The sequence below is a fragment of the Canis lupus genome, chromosome X (assembly GCF_048164855.1).
Source record: "Canis lupus baileyi chromosome X, mCanLup2.hap1, whole genome shotgun sequence".
NCBI classification, from domain to species: Eukaryota; Metazoa; Chordata; class Mammalia; order Carnivora; family Canidae; genus Canis; species Canis lupus.
The window spans coordinates 80674812-80693390 of record NC_132876.1 but is presented as its reverse complement, the minus strand read 5'-3'; the positions used below and the strand labels follow the sequence as shown (position 1 = coordinate 80693390).

The 18579-nt window shown below is 37.9% G+C and overlaps 1 pseudogene; it reads right to left on the bottom strand.

The window, feature by feature from the left end:
- Positions 1-10910: 10910 nt before the first annotated feature.
- LOC140627408 (small integral membrane protein 14 pseudogene) lies at positions 10911-11683 on the bottom strand (annotated as a pseudogene).
- Between the last annotated feature and the right edge of the window lie 6896 nt (positions 11684-18579).

Sequence of the window (18579 nt, the reverse complement as noted above, 5' to 3'; positions counted from 1 at the left end):
AATTAAAATATCCTGGGATACCTGGGTGCCTCAGTGGTTGAGCATCAGCCTTCAGCTCAGGGCATGACCCCAGGATCCGGGATCAAGTCCCACATTGGGCACCTTGCAGGAGGCCTGCTTCTCCCTCTGCCTGTGTCTCTGCCTCTCTCTCTATCTCTCATGAATAAATAAATAAAATCTTTTTAAAAAAATCTCCTTACAGCTTGCAGACTTCTGAGAAACACCTGAAACATGCAGAGTGTGACGTTCCTCAAGGAACTCTTGGCTGCCTTTGTGACTTACTGTTTAAAAGGGACTTTATCCTGGCAACAGCTGGCCTCTCAAGGTCCTGATAGCCTTGCTTCCAGATTTCTGAGAGACTTGCACTATCCCCAATCCCCACTAATTAAAATGTATACACTCCTCACAATCCCAGTGTAGCTCTTTCTGTCCACAGGTCCTGTCTTATGTATAGGGAAGGAGTTAAGGTATAGGTAGGAGAGATAGGAGGCCCCTGACTCCCCTGACTAGGCTCTGAAACTATTCCTGGCAGATGTAGATGCTGTGACAGAGCTGAACAAGAGATAAGGGAACAAACTAAGATGGCACAAGAATCTCAAGGCCATGAGCTTCCTAGTCGGATATCAATAAAAGATTGCCACTAAAATCCCTCAGTGGGAACCCTTTGAGGACCCCTCTGATTTTGGAGAGCTTTTTTCTTTCCTTTCTGCTCTCATCTTCACTTAATAAACTTTCACTTCACTTCACCCTTTTGTATCCACAAGATTCATTCCTCAACTCTGTGAGACAAGAACCCTGCAATCCTGCAACACTAGAAGCATTTTTTGTTCCAGTGAGGTGACTCTAGGTGGGATCTTGGATGGTGATTGGTCACTAGAAAGTCCAAGCCAAGATTAGATGCTTGAAGTTTTCAGCCTTATCAACCCTATCCCCATCCTCCAGAAATGGGACAAGGGCTGGAAATGGAGTTAATAATTGACCATACCTATGTGAGGAAGTCTCCATAAAATCCCAATAGTGTGGAATTCAAAGAGCTTCTAGGTTGGTGAAAACATCCACATACCAAGAGAGTGATGTACCCCAAAAGCATGGAGCTAGAAGTTCTGGTGCTCAGAACTATCCTAGACCTCATCCTATGTATCTCTTCAACTGACTATTCCTTTGTATCTTTAATCATATCCTTTAATAAACTGGTAAAAATAAGTGTTTCCCTGAGTCCTGTGAGTCACTGTAACAAATTAATCAAATATAAAGAGGGAGTTATGGGAGGCTCAGATTGTAATCCATCAGTCAAAAGCACAGGTCTTGTGGGCCTGAGTTCTTAACCTGTGGACCTGATGCTATCATCAGGCAGATAGTGCCAGAACTGAATTGAACTGAGTTAAATCATAGGACACCCAGCTGGTGCAGCAGATTATTACTTGGTGGGGGAAAAACCCACACACATCTGGTGTCAGAAGTGTTGTGAGTGTGGCAATACTGTGAAAATAAAGGAGAAACACATGAGGAGGACTGGGTTTTACCCTAACACAGCAGTTCTATAAGGTTTTCCTCCGTGTATTTTGATGCTCTTTTATTAGGTACATAAACATAATTGTTATGTTCTCTTACCTAATTGACTAATTTATCTTTATTAAATATCCTTATTTTAATGTGGTAATAGTCTTTGCCCTAAAATCTACTTTGTCTTTTCCTTACACTAGAGTTAACATGATATTTTTTTTATCAAACATTTTATTTTTATTCTTTTTGTCTTTAAAAGAAAAATGATCTTCTTATAGGCAGCAGATAGTTATTTCATTTTTATCCAACCTGCCAATCTAAGACATTAAACTGGAATGTTCAGACCAGTTATGTTTCATCATTATTGATACAGTTTGGTTTTGAGTAAATACTTTTCTATCTTTTATTTGTCCTATTTGTTCCTTTTTCTCTCATTTTCTGCCTTCTTTTCCATTAGTCAAGTATTTTTCTGAATCCATTTTATCCCTGTTTTAAGCTTATTACCTATAATTTTTAATTTTTTTTTATTTTCATGGTCTGTCTTGGATTTATGGCATACATTTTTAACTTACTGTAGTCTACCTTCATGTCATATTATACCAGTTTGGGGATCCCTGGATGGCTCAGTGGTTTAGTGCCTCCCTTCGGCCCAGGGTATGATCCTGGAGTCCCGGAATCGAGTTCCACGTAGGGCTCCCTGCATGGAGCCTGCTTCCCTCTGCCTGTGTCTCTGCCTCTCTCTCTCTCTCTCTCTCTCTCTCTCTCTGTGTCTCTCATGAATAAATAAAATCTTTAAAAATATATTATACCAGCTTGTGTACAATCTATGATCCTTAAAATAGCTTACTCATTTTTGCCTCTTGACCTTTATTCCATTGTTGTATACATTTTACTTTTACATATGTTATAAAACTTACAATATATATTATTATTTAGTTTTCTTTTAAAAAGTTTTAAATAATAAAAACATTTTATTATCCACTTTATTACCATTTCTAGATGAAAAATACACTTTTGTGTGTCTTCTCCACTCTCAGTACTTTACTATAAATACTATTTCACTTCTAACACCAGATGTGTGTGGATATGTGTGTGTGTTGGGGGATATAACCCCATACCAAACAATTATGCACTAGTTGAGTTTCCTACAATTTAATTCCACAGGTTAAAGTGTCAGTCCCACAAAATTGCTCCCCACAACTTCAGACACCAATAGCAAGTCGAAGTTGTTTCCTTTGATTCTGACCTACTTGATAGGGGAACAGGATTAGGTGAGGACAAAGCACAAGCCTGAGGCAGCACATTGACAAATCCTTGAAACAGGCAGAGGGACATTCCTCTACAGATTCAACTGCCTTGATGTTAATAATCTTGCTAAGAGCAAATGGCAATCTTAGCCCGACCCCCAGGATCCTGTAAGTCTACTTTAACATATAAAAATTTCTTTAGGGGCAGCCCGGGTGGCTCAGTGCTTTAGTACTGCCTTCAGCCCAGGGAGTGATCCTAGAGACCTGGGATCCAGTCCCACCTCAGCCTCCCTGCATGGAGCCTGCTTCTCCCTCTGCCTATGTCTCTGCCTCTCTCTCTCTCTCTCTCTCTCTCTGTCTCTCTCATAAATAAGTAAGTAAGTAAATAAATAAATAAATAAATAAATAAATAAATAAGTAATTTTTAAAAAAAATTCCTTTAGAAATTTCCCTTTATCTCTAAACCACCAAGATACGTGCTGGCAATCATCCTCCAAGCACATGGCCCACTGATATACATCTGAAGGGCCTCATGACTCAGGTTATATTAGATGGTAATAAATGACCTTTTCCCAACAATGGCTAGCCCCGTCAAGGTTCTGGAAACCTTGCTTCCAAAATTCCTTAGAGAGTACGCCATCCTCAAACCCCTCCCAACTCCCAGGTATATAATCAGCCACCCCTCATAGGCCCAGGGCAGCAGCTCTTCCTGCCCATGGGTCCTGTCCCTGTGCTTAATAAAACCACCATTAGCACCAAAGACGTCTCAAGAATTCTTTCTTGGTCATCGGCTCTGGACCTGACCCCACCAAACTTCATCTATATTCCAAAACTTCATCATACTATGAATCAGAGTTTCATATTATCCCTCTTCAAGTTTGATTAATTTGCTAAAGCAGCTCTTATAAGGTAGAAAAATATTTACTTACTAGATTACTGATTTATTATAAAAGAATATAAATCAGGAACAGGCAGATGGAGGAGATACATTGGGCAGAGTTTCCATGCTCTCTTCGGGCACACAATTCTCCTTACATCTCCAAATATTCACTAACCTGGAAGTTCTCTGAACCCATTCATTTGAGTTTTTCATCGAGGCTTTATTACATAGGCATGATGGATTAAATCTTTGGCTATTAGTGATTGAACTCAATCTCCAGCCCCTCTCCCTTTCCTTCAGTTTGGGGCAGGGCAGGAGCAGGGGTGTGGGTGTAGATAGAACTAAAAATTCCAACCCCGTTATCAAGGTTGGTTCCCCTGGCAACCAGCCCGCATCCATAGAGGCTTTCCAAAAGTCGCTCATTAGCATAACCTCAGGTACGGTTGAAAGGGGTTTGTTATGAATAAAAAGAGACATCCACTTCACCTTTATGCTCTGAAGCTATTTCAGGAACTGAGGACAAAAGACCAAATACTATAACAAAAGATGTCCCTACAGCTCTTGAGAAATTACAAGGATTTTATGGGACGCCTGGGTGGCTCAGCAGTTAAGAGTCTGCCTTCAGCTCAGTGCGTGATCCTGGAGTCCCTGAATTGAGTCCCTGGATAGAGTCCCTGGATAAAGTCCCTGGATCAAGTCCCTGGATGGAGTCCCCGGATCGAGTCCCACATCAGGCTCCCTGAATGGAGCCTGCTTCTCCCTCTGCCTGTGTCTCTGCCTCTCTTTGTGTGTGTCTCTCATGAATAAATAAATAAAATATTTTTTAAAAAGGAAATTACAAGAATTTTATAAAACATGTGCCAGGAATAGTGAACAAAGACCAAATATGTATTTATTATAAGCAGCAATATCACACCATTTCTGGCCATCTTCATTCCTTTCTATAGGTGCATATTTTTATCTATCATTTTCCTTCTGCATAAAACACTTTCTTTAACATTTCTTATAGTAAAGGTCTGCCAGTGGTAAATTATTTCAGCTTTTTGTGGAGGCCGAGAAAAATTAAGGCCATCCCACCTAAAGTTTAGCATTAGCACAAGTACAGCCATCTTAGGCCCCTGTGAATAAGAGCTGAACCTTATGGGAAAAACTGCAGAATGTCCTCAATGTCCTCGGCAGGGAATCCCATATCAGAAAGACAACAGAGCTCAGAATTGCCCTCGGCAGAGAATCCCATATCAGAAAGACAACAGAGCCCACGCCCATGGTAGAAAGTCCCATATTAGAATGAGAACAGAGCTCAATGCCCTTGAAAGCCCCACATCAGAATGTAAACAGAACTTGGAGAAATTCTTCCACCCCTTCTGAAAATCCCCTAGACCAGCCTATAAAAAACCCAGCTGTAACCCACTTCGGGGTCCAAGTCCCTGCTTCGCTGTGTCCGGCACACTTGGATCCAAGCTCTAGCTTGCAAATAAACCCTCATGCGCTTGCATCGGTGTGGGCTCCTTGGTGGTTTCTCGTATTCACAATCTTGGGGACAACATTTTGTAAGTCTGAAAAAAGTCTTTATTTTACCTTCACTTTCGAAAGATATTCTTGTCAGATATGGAATTTTACCTTTACTTTTTTTTCTCTCAGTATGTTAAAAATGTTTCCTCACTGTATTGCATGCATTGTTTCCAAGGAGAAATAAGATGTCATCGTTATTTTTGTTACTCCAGACATAACATGCCTTTTATCTCTGGATGTTTTAAAGATTTTCTTTTTCACTGGTTTTAATAAATTTGGTCATAATATACACAGGATGTAGATTTCTTCATTTTTCTTGTGCTTGGAATTTATCTTCCTGGTTCTGTATGGTTCTGTATGTTTATAGTTTTCATCAATTTAGAAATTTTCAGCTGTTATTTCTTCAAATTTTCTCTATCTCCTTCCCCTCTCCTCTTTCAGACCCTCCAATTACCCGTCCATTTGTCACTTGGTAAATTGTCTCACAACTTACTGATCTCACTGATACTCTGTTCAGTTTGTAAGGATTCATTTTTTTCCTCTGTGTTTTATTTTGGACAGCTTATACTATCAACTACATTAATCTTTTTTTTTCTGCAGCCTAATCTGCCATTAATTCTATCCATCATATTTACATTGAACAAAGTTTAGTTTTCATCTCCATTATGTCTATTTGGGTCTTTTTATAAATATTCCATCTCTACTTAATTTTCTGAATAGATGGAATATAGCTATAATGTCTATTTAAATGTCTATGACTCCTAATTCTTTTTTAAAAAAGATTTTATTTATTTGAGAGGGAGACAGAGAAAGTGAGAGAGAGCACAAGAGCAAGGGGAGGGAGAAGCAGACTCTCCACTGAGCAGGAAAGCAAGGTAGGGCTCAGTCCCCGGATGCTAGGTTTAAGATCTGGGCAAAAGGCAGACACTTGACTGAGCCGCCCACTGCCCTTATGCTCCTAATTCTAACATCTTTATCAGCCTTGGATCAGTTTCAATTGTTTTAATTTTCTCTTCGATGTAATTTATATTTTTATGCATTCTTTTCATTCTTTGTGATGTTTAGTTGTATATTAGCCAGACATTGTAGATTTTACCTTGTTCAATGCTGAATACGTCTATATTCCTTTAAATATTCTTGACATAGTTCTGTGACATGTTAAGGTACCAGGACATACTTGGATCCTTTTGAGTCATGCTTTTTAAGTTTTGTTACAGGATTGGAACAGTGTTCAACCTAGGCCTAATTATTTCCCTACCAAAGCCACCCTTCCGCATACTTGATCCAGTGCCCAATGATTTTTGAGGTTTTTTAGTATGGCTGGTGGGAACAGGCATTGTTTCTGGTCCTGAATTCACCCCACAGTTAGCTCTAATTCTTTTGGATGATTCTCTACCTGGCCTGGAGGGTACTTTCCTCAAATGCGTGTTCTGATCAGTCCTTAGCTACATGCTGAAGGGGAATCTTTGTAGATATCTGGAGTTTTACCTCTATGCAGTTTCTTTTCTTTAGTACTCTTTCTTGAAAATTCTAGCCATCTAGATCTCTCTGGACACTTAGCTCTATCTTCTCAATGTAGGGAGTCCATCAATCTTTTTTCAATTCTCCCTCCTTGAACCATAGCCCAGAAAAATCTCTCACAGCAATAGACAGGGAAAATCTTTGAGCTCACCTCATTTGTCTCCAAACTTGAATCTCTGGATCTCCAGTATCTTGAAAACTGATGTATCGTATGATTTGAAACATTTACTTGTTGTCTCAGCTATGAGAGTATTTCTGATCTTTTTTACTCTATATTGCTCATAAGCAAAAGCGTCTATTCTTTTTTCTTAATATCTTCTAGATGTAGGTATTTTACAGACAGTAATATGCACTACTCATATATGTACAGCTCAATTATTTATATATCTGTGCAATCACCACGAAGATCAAGATATTAAACTTTTCAAGCACTTCTAGAAGGCTCCCTCATCCCCCACCATTGCTCTGTTTTATTGAAAACTACCTTGTTCAGGGACGCCTGGTGGCTCAGTGGTTGAGCGTCTGCCTTCAGCTCAGGGCGTGATCCTGGAGTCCTAGGATCAAGTCCCACATCAGGCTCCCTGCATGGAGCCTGCTTCTCCCTCTGCCTATGTTTCTGCTTCTCTCTCTGTCTCTCATGAACAAATGAATAAAATCTTAAAAAAAAAGAAAGAAAACTACCTTGCTCTTCATTTTGACCTTGAAGAAACTTACGCTACTGTCAGAATAAAGCCATATAATTTTATTGCTGCCACACTTCAACTATAAATCCCTGTCTTCTATAAGTAGTCTCATTTTATATATTCTGTATTTTTTTTGCAGTTGGCAATTTCAAAATACAGTAAACTTTTTGCTTTTTTTGTTGAGGTATAATTGACATATAACATTATATTAATTTCAGCTGTATAACATAGTGATTCAGTACACATATATATTGTGAAATGATCACCACAAGTCTAGTTAATATCTATCATTATACATAGTTATACAAAAGAATTTTTTTCTTGTGATGAGAACTTTTAAGGTTTACTCTCTTAGCAACTTTCAATGCAATGCAGTATAGTTAATATAACTATAGTCAACACGCTTATATTACACCCCAAAATATATTTATTTTATAATTGGAGGTTTATGTCTTTTGACCCCCTTCACCCATTTTGCTGACCCCCTACCCTCCGCCTTTGGCAACCAGGTGTTGTCTGTGTCTGAGCTTGGTTTTTGTTTTGTTTTAAATTCCACTGTAAGCAGGATCATATGGTACTTGTCTTACTCTGACTTATTTCACTTAGCATAATGCCCTCAAGGCCCATCCATGATGTTGCAAATAGCAAGATTTCCTTCTTTTTTGGATGAATAGTATTCCACTGTGGAGTGTGTGTGTGTATAACACATCTTCTTTATCCATTTTTCCACTGATAGACACTAAATTGCTTACATATATTGGCTATTGTAAATAGTGCTGCAATGAACATGGGGGTCCATAGATTCTTTTCAAATTAGTGATCTTATTTTCTTTGGATAAATATCCAGAAGTGGAATTCCTGGATCATATGGTAGTTCTATTTTTAATATTCAAATAAGCTTCATACTATTTTCCATAGTTGTGACACCAATTTACACTACCATTAGCAGTGCAAGAGTGTTTCCTTTTCTCCACATTCTTGCCAACAATTTTCCCCAAAATACTGGGCCTAAATGTACAGTAATGGTCATAATATACACAGGACAGTTTGACACTAAAACCAGTTTGACACTAAAACCCACCCCAATCTCACTGTTATCTGTTGTTTATCATTCACATAGTAGAATATTGGTAGATGGTAGCAAAAATGAGTGATGCTAATGGAATTATGATCATGATTTTAATCGGGAAAAATAATGACTTACTCTTTTTCATTTTTTGTCTATGCAATAAGTCAAAGTTTTTGTTTTTAAATGATATTCTTTTCTGAGTTTACGATTTTTTTTTTACCGTATCATTATTTTTAATGTCCAATGTTTATAATATGAAGGCCGGGGCTTTCTCCTCAACTCAAGTTTATAAATTTTCAATTGGCTTGTGAGGCCAATAGGGATACTTCTTCTTGTCTAATTTGGTTTCTGGGAAGACTTCATTCAGGTCCTCAATGGTCATCTGATCAAATGGAATTATGTTCTTCATCTTCTCCAGCTCTTTTTCATATTCTTCAATCCTGGCCTTTGAGAGGGACAAAAATTCAGCACAGCTTTTCACATCTTCTTTTTCCTCAGCATCCACCTGAACAGTGTATTTATCCTCTGGCACAGGAAACTTCAGGGCATTAAACTTCTTCTCAAAGTCATCTACCAAGCCAGCCTTTGCCACATTGGCCTTGTAGTAAGCCCAGTCAATAGCAGGTGGTTTCTCAGGAAGAGTAGCCAACCTGGAGGTAAGCATCTCATTCCAGGATTTCAGGGAGTTGGCAATGGCCTTCTGGTTTCGGGGTATGATCTCCCCAAAAGCTACCCAGTCAATGGTTTTTAGAGCAAGTTTTCGCCCAGCCATCTTGAGATCCTTCACCAACCCCGGCAGCCCACGGTCCACAGCCGAGTTTACAGATTTTTTTGTCTGCCAATTACCAATATTTCATGTTTCCCATACCTCAGCAACCAATAAATAAAATAATACTTTAAAAGGAACATTTCTTTTTTAAAAAAACAGTACAATGATATAGAGAAGTTTATTAATTCATACAAGTAATTTCTCAGATCGATACAGTGAAAGGCTAGACTGATCTGGGGGGGGAAATCCTTACATGATAGCAAAATATCTTCTAGTCTCCATAAACCATCTGTAATCACTTGCTAAGAAAAAAATTCCATAACCACATAGGTCATGCAGACTTGTTTTTATGCCATGTGTATTTGTTTTCTTTCAAAGTGAGCAAAACAATGTAACCTTTTACTTTTTATACATTTCAAAATCTTACTTTTATTAATGGAGCTCCCCACCCCAATTCATCTTATTAATTTTTTTTAAGATTTTATTTATTTGTTCATGGGAGACAAAGAGACAGAGAGAGGCAGAGACACAGGCAGAGGGAGAAGCAGGCCCCATGCAGGGGGCCTCACGTGGGACTCCATCTTGGGTCTCCAGGATCATACCCTGGGCTGAAGGCAGTGCTAAACCGCTGAGCCACCAGGGCTGCCCAATCCATCTTATTACTAAATAAGAATGAGATAAGGGGTGAGAAAAAGATCCTTGATTGTTTTTTCATTTTCTTCCTTTTCCCTCAGAGTAAACCAAGAATTCATCAAATATTTTCTAAAGTCAGAAGGATAACAAAAGACTCGATTTTTTCTTCACAGAAAAAAAAATAGACTAAATAAGTAAATAGCATTCAAATCTCAGTAACGAAATAGGCCCCCAATACAGCTTTAAGATAGTTCCATTTAACAGGGAAGTGTTAGAATGGAAAAGAAGGTTCCTGAGAGGCACTCATTTAACAAATAAATTATAGCTTAAATTATTACTGTATAGAATATACCTGGCAAAGGCAGAAAGAATGAACTTTTTTCCTCCTTTCGTGAACTTTGTGAGCTATGATGGGCTGTAAATCATCCACCATATTTAAGTCATGTTTATTTAAAGTTCTCCTAATATTAGACATTTTTGTGGGAATAAAAAACTTAGTAAACAACTATTTCTTTCCCCCTCCTTTTCTAGCCACATAAGCCAGCTGTAGTGGATGACACAGATTTGTAAAATATTCCAAAGGCTGCCACCGTGGAGGCTGAGAAAAATTAAGGCCATCCCACCTAAAGTTTAGCATTAGCACAAGTACAGCCATCTTAGGCCCCTGTGAATAAGAGCTGAACCTTATGGGAAAAACTGCAGAATGTCCCCAATGTCCTCGGCAGGGAATCCCATATCAGAAAGACAACAGAGCCCACGTCCATGGTGGAAAGTCCCATATTAGAATGGGAACAGAGCTCAATGCCCTTGAAGGTCCCATATCAGAATGTAAACAGAATTTGAGAAATTTTTCCACCCCTTCTGAAAATCCCCTAGACCAGCCTATAAAAAACCCAGCTGTAACCCACTTCGGGGTCCAAGTCCTTGCTCTGCTGTGTCGGGTATACTTGGACCCAAGCTCTAGCTTGCAAATAAACCCTCATGCGCTTGCATCAGTGTGGGCTCCTTGGTGGTTTCTCGGATTCGCAATCTTGGGCACAACAGCCACAGTCCCAAGAACTAGAAAAAACGCCACCCACTAAAAAGCATCAAGGTAAATGTAAATACAGTGTGGTTCTAATTTTTTTCATACAATCTCAGACAACCCCAAGTAACTTTATAAATATCTTATGAAAAAAAGCAATTTTAAAACCCATCAAAACTATTTAAAATATTTAAGGGCAGAGATCTCAAATTTCCTTCAATCAGGCCAGAAATCATCACCAAAAATTATGATCACAGTTACAAATAGAATGGGTAGAATGTTTAAGTTTAGGATAACCAAAAAAGCCCATGTAACTTTTTAAATATAATTATTTACTCAAATATACTGTAAAAAGGAATGGTGACAACTCAGGAAGCAAAAATAAGCTTGCAAGTGAAATTTCTAGAAGCTCATGGAAACAATACCATCCCATATTGCAGATGCCAAAGGAAAAACAGTCAAATGGGATTAAGAGTACTCTGGTCATCTTCGTTTATTTGGTCGTGCAAGGTGTTAACTATTTTCACTGCCTGTATCACAGTTAGTCCACAGGAGGGGCTGTTGGATCTTGTCCATTATGAGGACTGGTTGGCTTGCCAGTTAGGTTGGATCCTCTTAAATTAGGAGGTCTCAGTAGAAACAAGATCACTGCAATAACCATCCAGGTCATCAAGATCATGGTAATACTGATGCCATTATCACCAGAGGGCCCTGGTAATTCCTGAAGACATGCTGTCTGTGCAGTAGGACTGAGACTGCCTCAAGAAATTGATCAGCCTTCTCATTGCATGCTGCTCATGAGAGCAAACACATTCACGAGGATCGAATCCACCTTCTGCCATGATTGCCCAGCTTGATTTAACTTGACTGTTTAAATCTGCCCAGACAACAACCGATGGGTCGGGGAAGATGGGGGCTGGGACCAAGGCTCCGCAGAAAGACCGCCTGAAGGTTCCGGAACTGGCTGCTCGGGCGCCCGAAGCCGCTGCTGCTCCTGGCCGCTGGCTTCCTCCCCTCCTCTGTTTTCGGAATATTTCTTTAATTCTGTTCTCACTTAGTCTTCAGAAACTTCAGTTCTTGCCAAATTCTACCTAAATGGCTTTGAATAAACCTAGGGAGGTTTAATATGCCTCCAGGTTTCCTCACCTTGATCATTATCAAAATTATCTCAGATTCCATCCTCAGGGAATTGTTATGGTTCCTTTTATTTTTGCATCCTGCTTTTATTACCATAATCTTTCTCAAAAACTCAATCTTGGGCAGCCCGGGTGGCTCAGCATTTTAGCGCCGCCTTCAGCACCTGGGATCAAGTCCCACGTTGGGCTCCCTGCACGGAGCCTGCTTCTCTCTCTGCCTGTGTCTCTGCCTCTGTGTGTGCGTGTGTGTCTCTCATGAATAAATATAATATTTTTTTAAAAACCCTCAATCTTTGGGTCCCTGAGACAGGGCTGGTTGACGGTCTGAATAACTGACAAGGTTATATTTATAATTCCTCTCTTCGTGGCTTTGATATACATTTTCCTGATGGCTAATGATGTTGAGTATCTTTTCATGTACTCACTCGCCATTTGAGGAATGTCCATTTCTATCTATCGCCCATATTTTAAGTTGAGTTATTTGTCTTTGTTTTTGAGTTGTACAAATTCTTTATATATAATATATACAAGTCCTTTATCAGATATATGATTGACAAACATTTTCTCCCATTTTGAGGGTTTTCGCTTTCTTGATGGTATCCACTGAAGCATGAAAGATTTTAATTTTGTAAGTCCAAGTTCACCTATTAGTTTTTTATTTTGTTATTTGGACATTTGTATCCTATCTAAAAGGACTTTGTCTAACTAGTAGTCAGAAAGATTTACTTCTATATTTTCTTCTTAGATTTGCATAGCTTCAGCACTTATATTTAGTCCTATGATCCACGTTTTGCTAATTTGTGTATATAGTATGAGGTAGGGTTGAGGAAGCTTCATTCTATTCCTAGTTTGATGTTTTGTTTATTTATTTATTTATTTATTTATTTATTTATTTATTTAATTTATTTATTTTCATGAAAAGGTGTTGGATTTTGTAAAATGCTTTTTCTGTTTGTCCAAATGATTATTTGGGTTTTGTCCTTTATTTTATTGATATGATATCATCTTACTTTAATAGATTTTCAGATGTTATACCAACTTTGCATTTCTAGAATATATTCCACTTGATCATGAAGTATAATTCTTTAATTCTATAATTCTTGTCAGTGAGTTTGGTTTGACAGTATTTAAAAAAATTTTTTTTTATTCATGAAAGACACACAGAGAGGCAGAGACATAGGCAGAGGGAGAAGCAGACTTCCTGCAGGGAGCCCAATGTAGGACTCAAGGCAGACACTCAACCACTGAGCCACCCAGGCGTCCTGATTTGTTAGCATTTTATTGAGGATTTTGGCATAAATGCTTGTGGTTTTCTTTTCTGCTCATGCTTTTGTCTACTTTTATTTGTAGGAAAATACCAGCCTTACAGAATTTGGAAAATGTTTCTCTTCTATTTTCTGTAACAATTTGTAAAGAATTTGTATTGATTATAATTAGTTATTTAAAAGAATTTGGATATGGGCTTTTTCTTGTGAGAAGTTTTTTAAATTACAAATTCAATCTCTAGTTGTTATAGGTCTACTCTGATTTTCTACTTCTTGAATTTGTTTCAGTAGTTTGTTTCTTTCTAGGAATATGTCCATTTCACCTAGGTTATCTAATTTATTGGCAAACAGTTATTCATAGTATTCTCTTACATTCTTTCTCTTTCTTTAATGTCAGTAGTAACAACTGCTGTCTCATTACTTCTTTTAGTAATTTGAGTCTTCTCTTTTTTTTCTTGTTCTGTTTAGCTAAAGATTTATGAATTTGTTAGTCTTTTCAGAGAAACATTTTTTGTTTATTTTGTTGATTTTCAATTTATTGAAGCTTATTTTATGGCCTAACATATTGTTTATCCTGGGTAAGGTTCCATGTGTACTTGAGAAGAATATGTATTCTACCTTGTTAAAGGGGAGTTTATTATTAAGTCTCGTTTCTTTATATTGTTGTTCAAGTCTTCTGTTTCCTTGTTGATCTTCTGCTTTGTTGTCCTATACATTCCTGAAAGTGGAGCGTTAAAGTTTCCAACTATTGTTGAATTCTCCTTAACATTCTTCAATTCTATGACTTTGTTTCTCTTCTTTGGGGCTCCAGTTTTAGGTGCATATGCATCTGTGTTTGTATTTTTAATATCTTACAGATGGATATACTCTGTTATCATTATAAAATGTTTTTATTTACTTGTAATAAATTTTTCTGTTTTCAAGTCTATTTTTTTCTAATATTATAGCCATTCCTGCTTTACTTAATGCTGAAAAATAGAATGTTTTCCCTTTAATTTCTGGAACAAAGCAAAAAGATTCTTCTCATCACTCCTAGTCAACATCGTAGCGGAAGTCCAAAATGGTACAACTACTCATGAAGAAACAACATAATACTAATTGGAAAGGGGAAAACATTTTGCAGTTTCTTAAAAAGTTAAGTTAAAACAACTTAAAAAGTTAAGAAACAACATAATACTAATTGGAAAGGGAAAAACATTTTGCAGTTTCTTAAAAAGTTAAACTTCCACGTACCGTAACCATTCATGACCAATCCTACTCCTAGGTATTTCTTTCGAGATATTAAAACTATATTCATACAAAAAACTGCATATGAATATTATAGTCTTTTAATTCATCATCTCCAGAAGTGAAAACTACCCAAATGTTTCAATTGGTGAATGGATAAAAAATTTGTGATAATCTATACAATGAAGTACTATTCAAAAATAAAAAAACTAATGAACAAATGATACATATAACAACTTGGATGAATCTCAAAGGTGTTATCCTAAGCAAAAAAAGCCTGTCTCAATAGGTTACTTGTTCTATGCTTCCATGTATGACATTTTAGAAAAGCAGAAACTAGATTGAAAGAAAACAGGAGGGCAGCCCTGGTGGCCCAGCGGTTTAGCACCGCCTTCAGCCCGGGGTGTGATCCTGGAGACCCGGGATTGAGTCCCACATCGGGCTCCCTGCATGGCGTCTGCTTCTCCCTCTGCCTGTGTCTCTGCCTCTCTCTCTCTCTCTCTCTCTGTGTGTGTCTGTCATGAATAAATAAATAAATAAAGTCTTTAAAAAAATTTTTTTTTAAGAAGAAAGAGAACAGGAGTCTTTGTTAGGATTTGTGGGTAAGGAAGACTGTGTGACTAAAACAGGATATCATAGAGACTTTGGGGGGTTATGGGATTGTTATGTATCCTGATTGTGGTGTGGTAACATGAATCTATGCATGTGTTAATGTTCATGGTACTGTTCATACCAAAAAAGTAATCTATTATGTGTAATTTTAAGAAAAGACAGATCTCTTTATATGTAACAAGGTGAAACACATGCCTGCATATATAGTTAAGTAAAAAAAAATATTGATGCAAAATGGTTTGTATTATATGCTATTGTTTGGCAAAAATGTTAAAAAATATGTGTGTGTTTACTTTATGTATAAAATATCTTTGAAAGAATAACTAAGAAACTCACCAGATGACTAGGGGCCAGGTATAAGGTAGAAAGTTTTTACTGCATATGATTTTGTGTCAGTTTTGGGTACCTGTTTAAAATTATTCTTTTTAAAAAAGATTATTTATTTATTTACATGAGAGAGAGAGAGCAGAGTAAGTGGAAGAGAACATGAGTAGGGGGAGAGTAGAGGAAGAGGGAGAAGTAGGCTTCCTGCTGAGCAGGGGCTTGATCCCTGGACCCTGGATCATGAACTGAGCTGAAAGCCAGATGCTTATCTGACTGAGCCACCCAGGCACCTCTAAAATTATTCTTTATATCTTTATTATAATATATGATATATAGAAAATAATGCATGTGGTTATAATGGGCACCCAGAGGCAAGAACTACAGCTTTATAAATTCGTATTTATTATGTTATTTTGCTTATTGCTTGTCTTCCTCACTAAAATGTAAGTTTCAAATGTGTGAGGATTTTTTTCCACTCCTTTAATTAAACATGTATCTGTATTGCCTTGAACAGTGACAAGCACACAGTAGTTGACTAACAAATGTTTGTCGAGTGAATAAAATAAAGTGATAAGAACAAGGTACATGGTGGAAGCAGAAAAGAGGAACAGTTGTCTGGTTTTGATTAAGGAGTGGAAGGAAGAGTCAGCAAGGCTTAATGATAGAGATAAAATATGAGCTGATCTATGAAAGGTGATACTAGATAGCAGGGTGTGAAAGCATGTAGATTTGAGGTCTCAGTGCGCTTTCCAAATTGTAAGCACTTGTATGAGACTTTGACTTAGGGTGGGAAAAGGAAAAGCTGAGTAGTTAGAGAGGAGCCTGGAGAGAGAGAGAGACAAAGTTAGACTACCAAGGTTTTTGTATACCATGCTAAGGAGTTGGGATTTGGGGAGAAACATGGAGGGTTTGAACTAAGTGATCCTGATGACTGAGAGAAATGGATGAAATCTGTAACTATTCATATATCATCCTTTCAGTGAGTTTTTCCATAATAGCATTCGTCTCCTCTTCCCCTGTGTACATTGCTATCCTACTTACTTGCTTTGTTTCTTCATAATACTTGTCACCTTCTGGTATGTTTTTTCTTAAATATTTTATTATCCGACACAAAAATGTAGTTCCTGTGAGGGCAGAAATTTTTATCCATTTTGGTCATGGCTCTATCCTCAGAGCCTGGTGCATATTAACTGTTCGATAAATATTTGTTGCATGGATTTGTCAAAATTTTGAATGTGGAGGAAGTCGAGGAAAAATTATCAGATTTCGATGCCTCTGGATTTCTGATAATCCACTGGCTAACTTTTCCACCTCAATTCCCAAATACAATTAATTATTAATAGCATAAGCCCCTAATTTTCTGTATTTATTCTTTGATTACACCAATATCCTCTGAATCAACCTCTCTGCCTCCAGATTGCACCAGTACAACCCATTTTCTGTATTCTGGTTTTAAATATTACTAAATACTTTCTTGCTTAAAATTTTTCTTTGGCTTTCTGTTTTCCTCATAATTAAGCTCAAACTCCATGATCCTTCCTTCTCTGGCCTCTTCTAACATTCAGATTCATGACCCATTACTACTCCTTTCACAGTATACTTCAAGTCCACTGCCATTCTTCCCTTTCATTCGTCCATTCAATAATCTATTCAACATTAAACAAATCTTTATTGAGCACTCTCTAGTAGATAAGGTGTATTTTAGGTTTTTAGTATTCACCAATCAATGGGATAGTCATAGTTCCTACAAGGTCTCCTTTACCTATTATTTTGTCGCATTATAGCGTTGCTACTTGTTTATGTATTCATTTCCCCCACTGTTTGGAGGGTCTTGAAATCCAGGACTGAGTCTTATTCTTCTTTATATGGGCAATATCAGGAACGGAACCTTACGCTGAGTGGTTGTTCAGAATCTGCTGTTTGAATGACAAAATATGAGTTAAAATGTTGAAATGAACTATAAAAATACCATCAAAAGTAAGAACCTGGTGCTGGCCCCTGTCATTTCCCTGATCACATTTTGGTTATTTATTCATCTGACAAACATCAATAATCACCTATTTTATGCCAGGCTCTTATGTGTTTAAAATGTCACGTTTAGCTCCTAAGCTGTGGGTTCCTACTGCAATGCCCATGAGTGTAGCGCAGTATTTGGGACATGGTAGATGCTCACTGTATAGTAGTAGATTGACTGAAAATAACCACAAAAAAGGAAAACAGGTACAGATTTTGGACCCAGTGTTTTCTGGAGGTAGTGGCAATAGGTGATTCAATATTGAACTTTTAACCAGAGTAAGGATTATTCTTATTATTGAAAATTTTGGGAATCCCTGGGTGGCTCAGCGGTTTAGCACCTGCCTTCAGCCCAGGGCATGACCCTGGGGACCCCGGATCGAGTCCCACGTCGAGCTTCCTGCATGGAGCTTGCTTCTCCCTCTGCCTGTGTCTCTCATAATAAATAAATAAATAAATAAAATCTTAAAAAAAGAAAATTTTGTCAGTTGTCATTTTCTTGGGGGGGGGTATATACATATACAAGAATGCTTTCTAGATGAATTTACCTTTATTTGTTAATTTGAGTATAGCATGTAACTCTTTGGATACTATTCCGAGACAAAAATGATTCAGATCTAAGATTTTTTAAAATCTCGAAATCGAAGTATGCCACTTATAAAAATGAACTTTTTACTCAACATGGTATGTTAGAAAATGGTAAACCAGTATGGCAAATACATAACTGTTGGCATCCAAGAGTCAAGGCACTAAGGGTTAGGAAGGTATTTTAAGGGCTAAATCAATAAGGCGAGGTGACAAATTTGGATATGTGGGGTTTGGCTGAAATAATGCAGTTCTTCGGATGACTAGAGTTAAAATTTCTTTTTTTTAAAGATTTTAGGGCAGCCCCGGTGGCTCGGCGGTTTAGCGCCGCCTTCAGCCCGGGGTGTGATCCTGGAGACCTGGGATCGAGTCCCACATGGGGCTCCCTGCGTGGAGCCTGCTTCTCCCTCTGCCTGTGTCTCTGCCTGCCTCTCTCTGTGTGTCTCTCATGAATAAATAAATAAAATCTTTAAAAAAATAAAGATTTTATTTATCCATAAGAGACACAGAAAGAGAGAGGCAGAGGGAGAGGGAGCCCGATATGGGACTCAATCCCGGGACTCCAGGATCACGCCC